This window comes from Spea bombifrons, chromosome 11 (assembly GCF_027358695.1).
Source record: "Spea bombifrons isolate aSpeBom1 chromosome 11, aSpeBom1.2.pri, whole genome shotgun sequence".
NCBI lineage: Eukaryota > Metazoa > Chordata > Amphibia > Anura > Pelobatidae > Spea > Spea bombifrons.
Genome location: NC_071097.1, coordinates 20,393,018 through 20,405,568, shown reverse-complemented (window position 1 = coordinate 20,405,568; position 12,551 = coordinate 20,393,018).

The window sequence follows — 12,551 nt, the reverse complement described above, 5'->3', positions numbered from 1 at the left end:
GACCACAAATTATTATTTTATTTCCTGCCATCCTGGTTGCCAGTAAATTATGAAATTAGGTTTCAGGAGAGCATTAGTGCATTTGGAAAGGACTTGAATGTTGTGTATTGGTGACTCCTATCTCTACCCCTCCTCTCTCCTTGAATGTAGTTCTCTATTCAGGAGATCAACTATAGACCAATATGGGCTGAAGGGAGACATAATGTAATAAATGTGTGTATATAAACACATTATATATACAGCTTCCAAAAACATGTTTCATACATTGACTATACTATTCACCGACTTTGCTATATATTAATTTTACCTTAAACTCACTTGCTCATTTGACTTGCTCTTCTAAGAAGCATCAATCAACTTCTTAAAAACAAAGCATGCTAAGATTTCAGGATGAAAGTGTTAAGTTTTTGCAAACTCAGTGTAAATCAACAATAATTTTAGTATTTTTGGAGATCTTCTGGGATTCCATGTTCATGATGAAGGACCAGCACTGGTATGCATTCGGATTACGATTGAAAGATCTCGTTCTCCTCACCGTTATCAACCAAGCCCTCTTCTCTTGAGGAGAACATACTTCACTGTAGTTCACATCATTATGGTAGTTTCATTTAGCCTACCACATCTATTATTGTCATTTAGAGCAGTTGAAGCAACTTGGCCAAACTGTCCGTTCTACACCTTTGAGTTTATACAGGTTAAGATACTAACTCTTCTGTATCTTCTTCCGATATTCTCGAGTCTTCTGGAACATTAGAGACCTCTTCATTGACCTTAAACTGAAGGATATTTATTTATTCTTTCTGTTCTGTTGCATTAGAACAAAAAAACAACTCTTTGCCATCTCTCAGTGTCATCAATTCATTAATGTAATGCCTTACTGAAGTGCTGGCTATATTTGTGGCATACAGGTTGCAAACAAGGGTTTTTGGTTTTGCTGTAGCATTAACCATCTGGAAGGGAAACGCGAAATATCTACACACAAAGGTCAAAAATACTTCAACGATAATGGCAACTGTCCTTAAAACACAAAACAAGTGCGGTTGTGGGTGGATTAGTAGATTAACAATATTCATATACAATTTGCATCAAATGAAGACAGCTCGTTAGACACTAAATAAATGCTGCATTGTTTTAGACGGTATAGGAGACAGTTTGACAAAGCAGGCTAAAACAGGTGGACTATAGTTTACAAAGTCAAAGAGAAGTTATGAGCAGAAGGTCTGGTTAATTCAGCCCCCTTCCTAGTCGTCTCCTAGTCGTAAGAAACATACTTTAGCTATATGGAGAATCTGGCGCTGGTCAGAGGCCTATGTGCTAGAGTTTGTGTGAAATTAGTTAAATCTTGCATTTATTAGCATCCAATAAATAATTCGAGGTATTTTATAGTCGGAACAGTCAGCCATTAAGATATTAAGCACGTAATTCAAACTTAATGCAGCCAGATCTGGGAAATAATGTTTATGTTACTAATAATTATGTGCAATTCCTAAATGATTAATGAAGGTAAATGATGTAGGAAAATGACAGGACAAAACATTTTTCTAATTAAGAGGTTGAGAATTGCTAATGAAGCTGCCTCCGAAAGTTAATTGTCAGTTTTGGTTCACAGTAGAAAACAATTTCCGTCATCAAAACAGATACAAAGCTGAGGCGCACGCTGGATGAATGCAGGTACGTGATAAATATTGTACATAAACAATGAGCTTAAAGTGCTACGGGAACAGGCGCTCCACCAGTATGCCAGTGACAGCTCTCATCATGCTCAGCCATAAACAAAGGATAGCAGAATATAGGTAGCCAATACAAAAAAAAGTCCACTGCTTCTAACAATAAAGTGAATTAACAAATGCATTATCATATAATAAATATAACATTAATAACTTTATAATAAATGCATTCATCCAACCCCATACAACCCAATAATAAAATAAGATAAAATTGTCACCATTCTTCTTAAGCTTTATTTCGGACACCCTCCTTTTCTACATAGAAAGTGCTCATGGTCTACATTGATGAAGAGGTTTAGAAGGTATGGAGGCACATAGCATTGGCACATTTTTGGTGGGAAAGCTCCTGTTTGAGACCAAACTATATCTGTCCATCCTTCCAACTGCAGTGAGGGGTGAATGCATCATATTGCAGTAAATATGTGGTATACAAATTTGTATTTGTGTATATTTTCCACAAACCTGACAATGGCATAAACTATTTGGTTATAGTATGCATTAAAAGTGCTGTTCCACCTACTCTGCTAAAATAAAGACGTTGGTAATAAAATTCTGCGTTAGAAATATTATTAGACCGAACCTAAAATAACTCTTTAATCAAGTAGGATTTTTCTTCTTTAATGGTTTTTGCCCTACAACACAAAGGCAGACACTGGTAGGTTGTGGGTAACTTCCAAGTGCAAGTTGACCCCATTCTGCGGAAGCTCAAGCCTTAAGTCCCTCAGAATGGATTAAAAGAAGACAGGGGGTCAAATCCACCAAAGTTCATGCAAGGTGTCCAGATTTTCAGAACAAAAGGTACCATGTGGGCCACAGGTTCCTTAGTCAGCTTAATCAAGATGTGTGTAACAGAATGTAAGCAAGGACACACAATACCTGATTCTGGAAGGGCGATTGTGTTTTTTTTTTAGTAATAACCAGAAACGGATCTGGAAATTCAGATTTTCATTGAATCAGACATGTGTCCAATGTTTTGTTCAACCCATGACTGTTACACGAGAAAAATGTAAATGCTGCTCCTGCTAGTTGTAAAGGTGCAGGCTGCTCTCTCTGATAAGACTTCTGTCTGCGATGACGAAAAGAGCTAGAACATGAAAAGTATTCACTGTCAGATATAACTCCTACAACGCATCAATCATGGGGAAAATCTGCTGAAGTCATCTGTGTCTCTGACTCCAAGTTCTCCAAACTTATTAGATGGAGTGCGTGTCTATCTCTTAACATTGTTATACAAAGATGCCTGTCTCCAGAGCTAAGACATGTTAAACAAAGCAGAAGCTTCTTCTTAGTCCAACCCTGACAGAGAACGTGAAGGAGAACACTACTAAAGCATTACGTCATACCCTCTCACAGGATGCTCCTTCTGTATGCATGTATGTAAAAATGCCACACAACATTCTAAAGAGACAAAGAACCAAGTATGATTTTGCCTTTGGGGTGTGTCAGGAGACATGTGTAGGCTTTCCAGAGTTTTTAACATGATTATAAAAGCTTGGTGTGGGGGGCGCGGTCACCTATATGTATTTCTTCCTTTAACAAAGTGGGGGTTTGTTCTAAGGTGCACCAGCAGCATATTCACATTTTTTTTATTACGTGTCTTTTGTTCACATAATTTTGTTTTATATTGTTTATACAATTCTTTTGCGCACTATTCATTTTTTCTTTTTGATTATAAAAGCTGTTCACATTTTACAATTACTATCGATATAGCCTGTAATTAGAACTCCCTATTCTTTTATTCCAGTATATCTAAAATGTAAAGCATTGCCTGTTTTGTTTACTTTATGTGGATCAGGGATGCAGCGCCGGTAGCCCTGATCTCTCACTGCTTAATGAGTTGGAGACACTACTTGTTTGGTTCCTGTGGCTTCTCGCTTCTGCCTGCCACCAGGCACTGGAGGGTCTAGTGTGTGCGCTCGAGCAACGCTGTACACACACAGGGACTAAGGGCATGTTTGTTAGACATAAGTTAAACAAGGAGGCATGTTAAAAAAAAAATATCAACTATTGTGTATTTTGCCTGCCTATTGTACTATGCTGCAAGATATGTTGGTGGGTATGGGTATTAATAACCACAAGTTAATACAATGTTAATATTTAATGTATATATATATATTCTATTATATTCTAGTAGAAGACAACACACGCTTACCTATTATTGGGGGAACTCACATGACAAACTCTAAAGGTGTGGGAGCTTAGGCCCAATTTAATAATAATAATAAAATAATAATAAAAAAAATTCTGATGAATATTTCTGGCAGCACTGGTTATATAACAACTTCTAACTTTAGTATAATGAGCATACCCGAAAACTTCCAGGGAAGGTTACCCAGAGCACTCCCGCTTCTTTGAGACTGGTATAGACTGGCCAGCTCCAGAAAGACTTTAGTTAGCAGAAAGTAGGCAGGCAGGAGCAGGTAGGGACAGGCAGAAGCAGGCAGGGGCAGGCAGGGAGTGTGTGTGGCTCAGGGAAGCAGATTTGACCTAAAGGCACCAGATAAATCCTGGAGAGTTCCCAGGTGTGATGTGAAGTTCCACGAAATGTAGATTGAAATGTATTATTAAATTAATCTTAATCATGCAGGTTTTTTCAGCATGTAAACTGATTGATTCTAGACTTCCACACTATTTAACAATATGAATCTGTTTTAGATGACCAGTAAATGTAGAGCTCTGACCAGAAAAATAATGAAATAGAAGATCAAACCAATATCACAAAACCACATCTGTCATAATATACCATTTGGAAACAAATTCTAAAAAAGCCAAATAGAACCAATGTGGTTAAATGGTTAATCTGGAAATTAAAAAGAAAAAAGTAACCTAACCATACAACCATCTATATCATTCATAAAAACCAAAGAAGCCAATGAAAGATGCAAAGTGGCAATTTCAAAAAACTAACAGCCTAAAAGACCAGGTCTAATGGAATGAAAATCTGTTAAAATTGCGATCTCACAAAAACAATTAACAGAATAGGTGAAACTTAAAATATTTAGTGTAATCTGTATAGAAAAAGAAACATGAGCAAAGCTGAAGATTCATAGATGATTGTGAGCACAATGTTTTTTTTTATTGTTTCATAATTATTCTGGGATGAGTGTGATGAAGACACATTGTGACATAATTCTGTGATATAATAATGTGCAGGAGAATGTGATGACATCAGTGCATAGGAATAGACTGTATCACTAGGTTATGATATGCTGTATCGCTGGGTTATTGACTAGTCTTCTTTTCCTTCCAAGGTTAAACACTGCCAGTCCTCTGATGGACTAACTTTACTAACTAATTGCAATGAGTGGATAGAAAGAATTTTATTTAGAGAATGGTCTAATCTTCTGTCCTATACTATTATGAATTAAAGAATTATTTTGTTATTCCAAGTGGTGAATTTGCATTTGCTCAAACCCAACGGGTTGACTGGTTACGAAACTTTAGAATGATATAAAACTCAAGCCCCTTATATAAGCTATTAAAAACTTCAATCATGAAAAATCCAAAGTTACAGCATGTATTCTTAAAACAAAATTGGAAGAGAAAATAAAACAAGTGGACGGAGGCATTGGACTGTCAAATTGGTGTTCAAAATAGTTAGTGATATTCTAAAGAGATATTTGGGTGCCTTAATTGTGTTGTTCAATTGCTATTTGTAGCAGGTAACATATCTCCCTACAGTCCTTTAGGCAAACATACCAGAATAAAAGATTTAATAAAGCTATCAGTTAAACAAGATATGGAAAAAAGCATAGACATTTGTAGCCTCAAGATTATTTTACGTGTGGACACCCTGGGAACAGGATTAAGTGAGTGACCCTAATTATCTTGTAATTAATAGGACTTGTTACTTTACTCCACATAAAGACCTGAAGGTGACACAAATGACACCTGCAGATCTTAAGAATGATGAATCTCTTTCACAAATGTCACTTACTAATTTGTTGACAGGTGATAGTAATAGCAGAGGCCACAGGGGAACACTCACTCAGCAGGTTACAGGTTAATACCTCCCCAAATGCACACAAAGGGCTCATCAGCACAGGGTCAGTTTCCTAAATATATTAGCGATGACCCCTCTGTGGAGCGTCAGAGGCAATGGGAAAGGATACTGAGGCACACAAAGCAGGCTTCTGATGATACCGCCTTTAATAGATCTGGACTCTTTATCCTTGTCAAGGAGATAAAAAACAAGTCACTGACCATTTCTGAATGTTCACTGTTTATATTGTGGGTGGTTAGGTAGACTTTCTATGAGATCTGTCTCTGCTACATAAGGAACACGTTCCAAACGCCTGCACAGTTGGGAAACAAGACTTTTTTATTGTCTTAAAGGGAGTAGAGCCTCATCGTAACTCTCCATATGTTTCCAGCAAGTGGTAGAATTCTATTGTGAGGCCAAGCTTAGCTTTTCATACCTGTGAGGTCTAGACTTGCTCTAACTTCTATTTAATCCAGTCGCTCTCTAAAATCAGGTTAGCTACACACTTTTTTTTTACTTTTGCAATTACTTTGGAAATCGATCATGCAATAGAAAACTGTGTTCATTACAAATATGTTTCATTTCTAAAAGGTTTAGTTCATCTCCCAAAATTTACAGAATCCTGTTTCTGTTATACAATTGAATAACCCCTAAAAGTATCACCCTTTTTAGAACAAACAGCTGACAGTGTAATACGGCCCTTCCTTCAAATACTTTTTAAGTATAGTTATCCCTGTTTCCCACATTTGCAGCATGCTTCTATTTTATGACTCTTTATAGTATTACAGTATGTATGTCGGGGGCATAGTCCATGCAATTTCCGAGCTATAAAGTAAAGCTTAGAGTCTGGAAATGAATCCAATGGATTGCCCAGTCAGAGTTCCCAATATCCATCCTGATATCATGTTTCCCTACTATTACCTGCTGAAACCTGCACTCTGCTCCCACCGAGCCATGTATCACAGAGGACAAGAGAGTTGGGAGTCTGTCAGATGTGCTCATACACGGCTCTCATATTCACACAGCCCCGGGGGAGGCTTTTAAAGAAGGCTCTGGGTGAGAAAACATTATGTAGATAAATTGTAGCTACATTAAAAACCAATTAGCAGTTCCGGGGGAATAGATACATACACTGATTCTGGGTATGAACCAAAGCCACCTCTTAGGGTCCAGAAGAACTCAAAGAACAGTGTGCTGTCTTTGTTCAGTTTATCTATTATACAGAATTATATACCTCTTGATCCAGCAAGCAGTTCAGTTTTTGGTCTAAAGATAAAACATACTCACAAGTTATTGAGAATGTAAAATAAGGTGTCCATGTATGTTCGAAACCCACCGCCTTTAGGTTACTCCTTATCACCTGCTATAATGTAGGCTGCTGTTTATTACCACTGAATGTTTATGGTATGTGAGACATTTATTCCTAATTTTATACATACATGGATGTTTCTTAGTAAAGAGCTCTGTTAAGTACAATAGGAGACATAATCCTCAATATCAATAGTGCAGCTGGACTCCAATAAAGTCTGCATCTTAGAGCTCGGGAAATCATTTGATGTGAAAAAAGTATGCTCTTATACTACCCTATACTGAAAAACATCATATTTCATTCCGTGTAGGGATGTGCTAGAAAACACACACCAGACTTCTTTTTACATGCGCCGGTCGACAACATGTGAATTAAAAAGGCGTCCTGGAAGAAAAACAGCCGACGTGGTCACCCTGTTGCTAATTATATTTGTTGGCTTGAAATACTAGAAACTCTATTATGGAAAATAGCACAGTGTAGGTCATTAGGCTCCAAAAAAAGTTCAGTGGGATGTTAATTGTGTTGGGTAGGGAGGAGGTTAATTAAGTCAGCAAAGTTGAACCTGTGTTGGGTCAACTAATGTGACAGCACCAGGGAGCAGCCAAAACACCGCTGCCAAGGGTCCCCTCCCCTCACCATGGGCAGCTTTACAGCAAATTAATGGATGAATAGAATGGCAAATTGAGTGGGAGGGGGACACCCAGAATTTAATATCTGAAGCAGCTGTTTTCCCCAATTAAGGCTCCTCTTGTTTGGCATTGAAGTGATAAGGGCACTTGGACCAGTGCAGCTAAACTTCTCCATTGTGGCGGGGAGAGTCACAGGCACTTGGTCCCAATGTGTTCAGTATCACCTCTTTTTACAGTCCCTGTCAGTGCTATCCACCTGCCCCTATTCACACACGAGAGCTGTAAAGAGAGGGGGTGGGTGACAAGCTACCCCTTTGCTTCTTCTGTTTTAAGGAGCATCTGCTCTCTCTCTCTTGTCCTCTTAGAGATGAAGAGGAGTGGGTACTATCCCTCTTAAAGCATCCTAGACAAAAAAAATGACAAGGAATGGTGTATAAGGCCTTTCCATAACTCCGAACTTTAAAAGCTCTCTGAGCGCTTTCTTTGGCAGAAAATTGCTGTATAGTTTCTCTGATACTGAAATAAAAGGAACGCACAGATACGACTGTCAGCGATTTGATTTTAGAAAAGGAAGCCCACTCTGCTCCCTCCCACCCCGTTTGTGACTAATTGGCAAAGCGTGGCCGCTTTATGAAGTAATCACTTAATGCAGTAATTACCCTCGCTGTCTCTCGCTCAGATTGATGCACTAGCTTATGCCCACTATTTAACCCCTTGCTTTCTGGTACATACAGGTCTGGTGGTGTCCAGCATATTACAGCCATGTTTTCTATAACGCTTTCCTGCCTGAAAGTCAATTTAATTTATATTATGTGAAAATAATCTATCTATCTATCTATCTATCTATCTATCTATCTATCTATCTATCTATCTATCATCTATCTATCTATCTATCTATCTATCTATCAAATATCATGTAGAAGACCAACCTGTTTAAAATACAGAGGCTTAATTAAGAAAAATAATGTATTCACGTTCGTTTTTTGCGTTGGTGCACCCACTTGGCAACTAGCGATAATTGGAAGTATTTCCGCAGAAGAGTGTAAAGTAATCACTGCAAAATATTTTTCTTTAGTGCTCGATTTACAGGTAAAAACGGACGGTTCATTTTGTGTTAAAACATTTCAAAGCACAAATGGCCGGTTAAGATATGGAAGGGCAGGTAGCGAGGTCCTTCACCTACAAGCTTTGTGATATTCTGCTTTCACCCTAGAGGCAGAGAAGAATCAGTGAATTCTTCCTGTATGTCCCATTCATGGTCAGCTGAGCAGAACTAATGTAACAAAATGTCTTTGGCCCTTTGAGGTTCAGGTTACATGTTTTGGAAAGCGGCTGGAGGGGATCCTTTGCTGACTGGTGCTGGGGGTGGGGAGGGGAGCTAAGGAGTATCTGTTACTTCATTGTCAATTTCATCCCTTGACCTCTGCAACCTCGTGTGATCCCTTTAACCCTTTCCATGCTGCAAGCCCAACCGTCCTTTGAGGCTGAGATGCTGTTGGCGTCTGTCTGATCATTGGCCAGATGATTAGATCGGTTGGCTATTTGTCTCATTGTTACCATACAATAAATGAAGTGGCTTGAGGAGCTGGGTCAGTCTGTAGTGTCTGGGAGCATCTGGAAGCCCTGTTTATAAATAATGACGCTGACCATTCTATGTCTGTCAAATTGTTTTGCATATTTTTTAATCATTTGCATATATATATATATATATATATAATAAAGACTGGCCATTGAGCAGTGTGACCTGCATGGCAGGGGTGATCATGTGTTTTTAGGCAATGTAAATGTAAAGACATAAAAACACAAGTGGTTGATTTGATATTACATAATCTGTGTAACGGTATATTTAAAAAAATATTTGAGACATGGTAGGGGATGTTCAGGCATTGGCCAAGAGTCTTTTTCTACACCGATCTCAAGGCTATTCACCGCATTTTGAGGGTCACATAATCTGAAGCTGACCCCTTCGCATTCTTCTCATGATGTAATATTTGAACACCATAGTTTGTTTAATGAGACATCACAGTTGAAATCCCTGCTTGGACACAGGTGACATATGAGAATATCTTCTGAATATTTACCTCCTGACAAGTAATGGTCTCCATTATTAGAAGCAATTGGTTGCTGCCCTTAGCACGCTGATATACTAGAATCTTTGGGAGGGATTAAGAAAGGTTTTTATTTAAAGCATTTCTGCTTTACAGAAAGTTCCCAGGCATGATTTCAGAGACGTACCATTATGATAATTGTGTTATACTGAAATAAGTGTATTTCAAATGAATAATTGGCTTATTTTTTATCAATACATATGCTGTCTGGTTTCACTGTACCTCACCCTAAGTCAGGGGGCATCACAAGTGAAATTCTATATGGTAATTGTAAGACTTGTTACTCTTCTTAATAAACCAATGCATGTAATCCAAGTGTATTAAACACTGTACTATAATTCTTGGATGCCAAATATGTTCAGTGAAGTAATATAACATAAACTCTTAGTGTACGTTCATTTGATGTGAAATTTGGTGGCTTAAATGTTTCATGGTAATAGTCCAATCATATATTTTTTACATGACTGCTCCTTTTGCCTAAACATTTTAAGTCCTCCCAGCCTTTCTGTGCCCTGCAGAGCATAAAGGAACTTGGGGGGCCCCTTTTATGAACTGGCACTTCTTCTGTGTCAGCTCTCAACGATACTAACGATCCAACCTAATCAATACTTATGTTTTAGTATACTAAGTTTAATAGGAACTTGATTTCCACAACACCTAGCTACTCCTGCTGTTTATTCAAGTCTCACTTCTATGACCTGTATCAGCCAAAATGGACCATTGTGTCAGGTTTAGCATTATGACAGTGTTAACCTATCTCAACTGGCAATAAATGGGTTAACCACAATGTGTTACTGAGTTTGTAAGGTGTTTCTATATTCAAAAAACTTTTTTTAGCGTTTGATGAACCAGATCTCAGCTGACTATGGCTATTTCAACATGGGCTGGAGAAATGCCAATTTCATAACTACTAGTAGATGATATTCCTACGAGCAGATATCATGGAACTCTTGGACTTACAAATATACAAATACACCTTGTTTGGAAACAGTAGACCATTCCTTAAATCCTGCACAGTTTGTGGCACTTGACTGATTAGCATCCCTCATTTTTTAAAAGCTGGAACAACAGTCCAGAGTTTTAGGATATGTGGAGCAGAGATGTCATTAACTCACACAATGCAACTCACTATTAAAACAAGCAATGGTATCCTAATAAAATGGCCCATTATGGAATTCTGTAGGCAACAGTTCAGCATCACTAGGTTATATTACCAGTTCTCAGATATGTGCTCAAGGGTTTCTTGGTCTAGGATTACCAAATTTCCTGTTTGAGAAGAACTGGATAATCCCTAAACCCCCAATTGGTGTCCCTCAGGACAACATCTAGAGCCACTGGTTTACAGTTAAACACCAAGGTTAGTATGTAGGCAGGGATCTGGAAACTAAAATAAAGAAGAATGTGTGATTCTATATGCAATTTATATCATATAATGCCCTGGGATTGCATTTAGTAATACAATGTAATATGCTCCGCAATATAATATCTCTTTATCCGGCGATACAATTAGAAATTGCATTAAGCAGGGTTACATTTATATAATTAATATGCGCCATAATACTTATTTCTATACTCAGTCCATCATGTAACCCTTATCTGGATCAAACCGATTTTACCATAAGGTACTTAAAAATGAGCATACAAATAACCCGGCCCACTCATAGGAGCTTCAGACCCTTCCAAATAGGTACAAACAGAATCCTAGAAACGACAGACAGAGGCAAACGGTTCTAAAAGTGAAAACTTCCTCCCTCCCCATTCTCGCTTGCAGTCAGCCGCGGCTTGGAAAACACAAACAAGACGTTGGTATCCAGGAGAAAATAATTAGAGGTCTCATCAGTGTAATTCCCTCTAATAATGCCCCCAGAGCTGACACATAACTCGCGGCACTCAGCTTTAATGAATAGATGTGCTTCTTGTTTGCTAAAAAGGTTTTTAGCAGAAAATCGATAATGTTACTTCAGCGTTCGTGATTGCAAATGCAATTACTGTGGCGGTGATTAGCTATAGTCTTAATATTGGTGTTATTATTATTATTATTTTTAAAGCGGGCATTCTATGCTGGTTTTTATAGCGATAGTAAAAAGGAAAAGGCGTTCTAGTAACGAGACTGTAACCGCATAATAGCATTTAGCCCTTTCTCTTATTTATGTCGGCGCTTCGTACCGCAATTAATTCATTAACTCCTAATATTACACTCTGTTCCTGAGGGGGGAAATATACTTAATACATTTTGTTTTTGACACAGATTTAAACAGGAACCAAAAGAGAGCGCACAACAGGTGTTTGATTCTCTGCCCTCAATATTTTTTTGTGGAATATTGCAAATAAAAAGATATGCTGAAACTAGTTAGATAATCTCCATAATGTGTTTTGTTTCATATCAGATGACTGATCTATCTTTTAATAACTGTGGCTCGGAATGATTGTTTGCGGCGATCACAAATAATACGCCAGTTGCGCTCTCAGACTTGTAAAATGTATATTATATCAGAAGATCGCTACATGCAAACATATTTAATATGACAATATTTCATGGTAAAAATGTTTGCATAATATTTACACAGCAGGTGACATCTAGTGGTCAGAAGTTCAGTTGTTCTAAACTTAAAGGGGAAAAATTTATATTTTAATATGTTCAGAAATGAAAATAGAAATCTAGCCACATTCCTAAAAATATAATTTTCACTGTAATATTTGTTCTGTCAGTGGGTACCAAGGTTAACAGGGGCGCAATCGAAAGCATAATAAACTGAAAAAACAGGCTTTTCAAAATTTAGGACAAAAAGTTCAGAT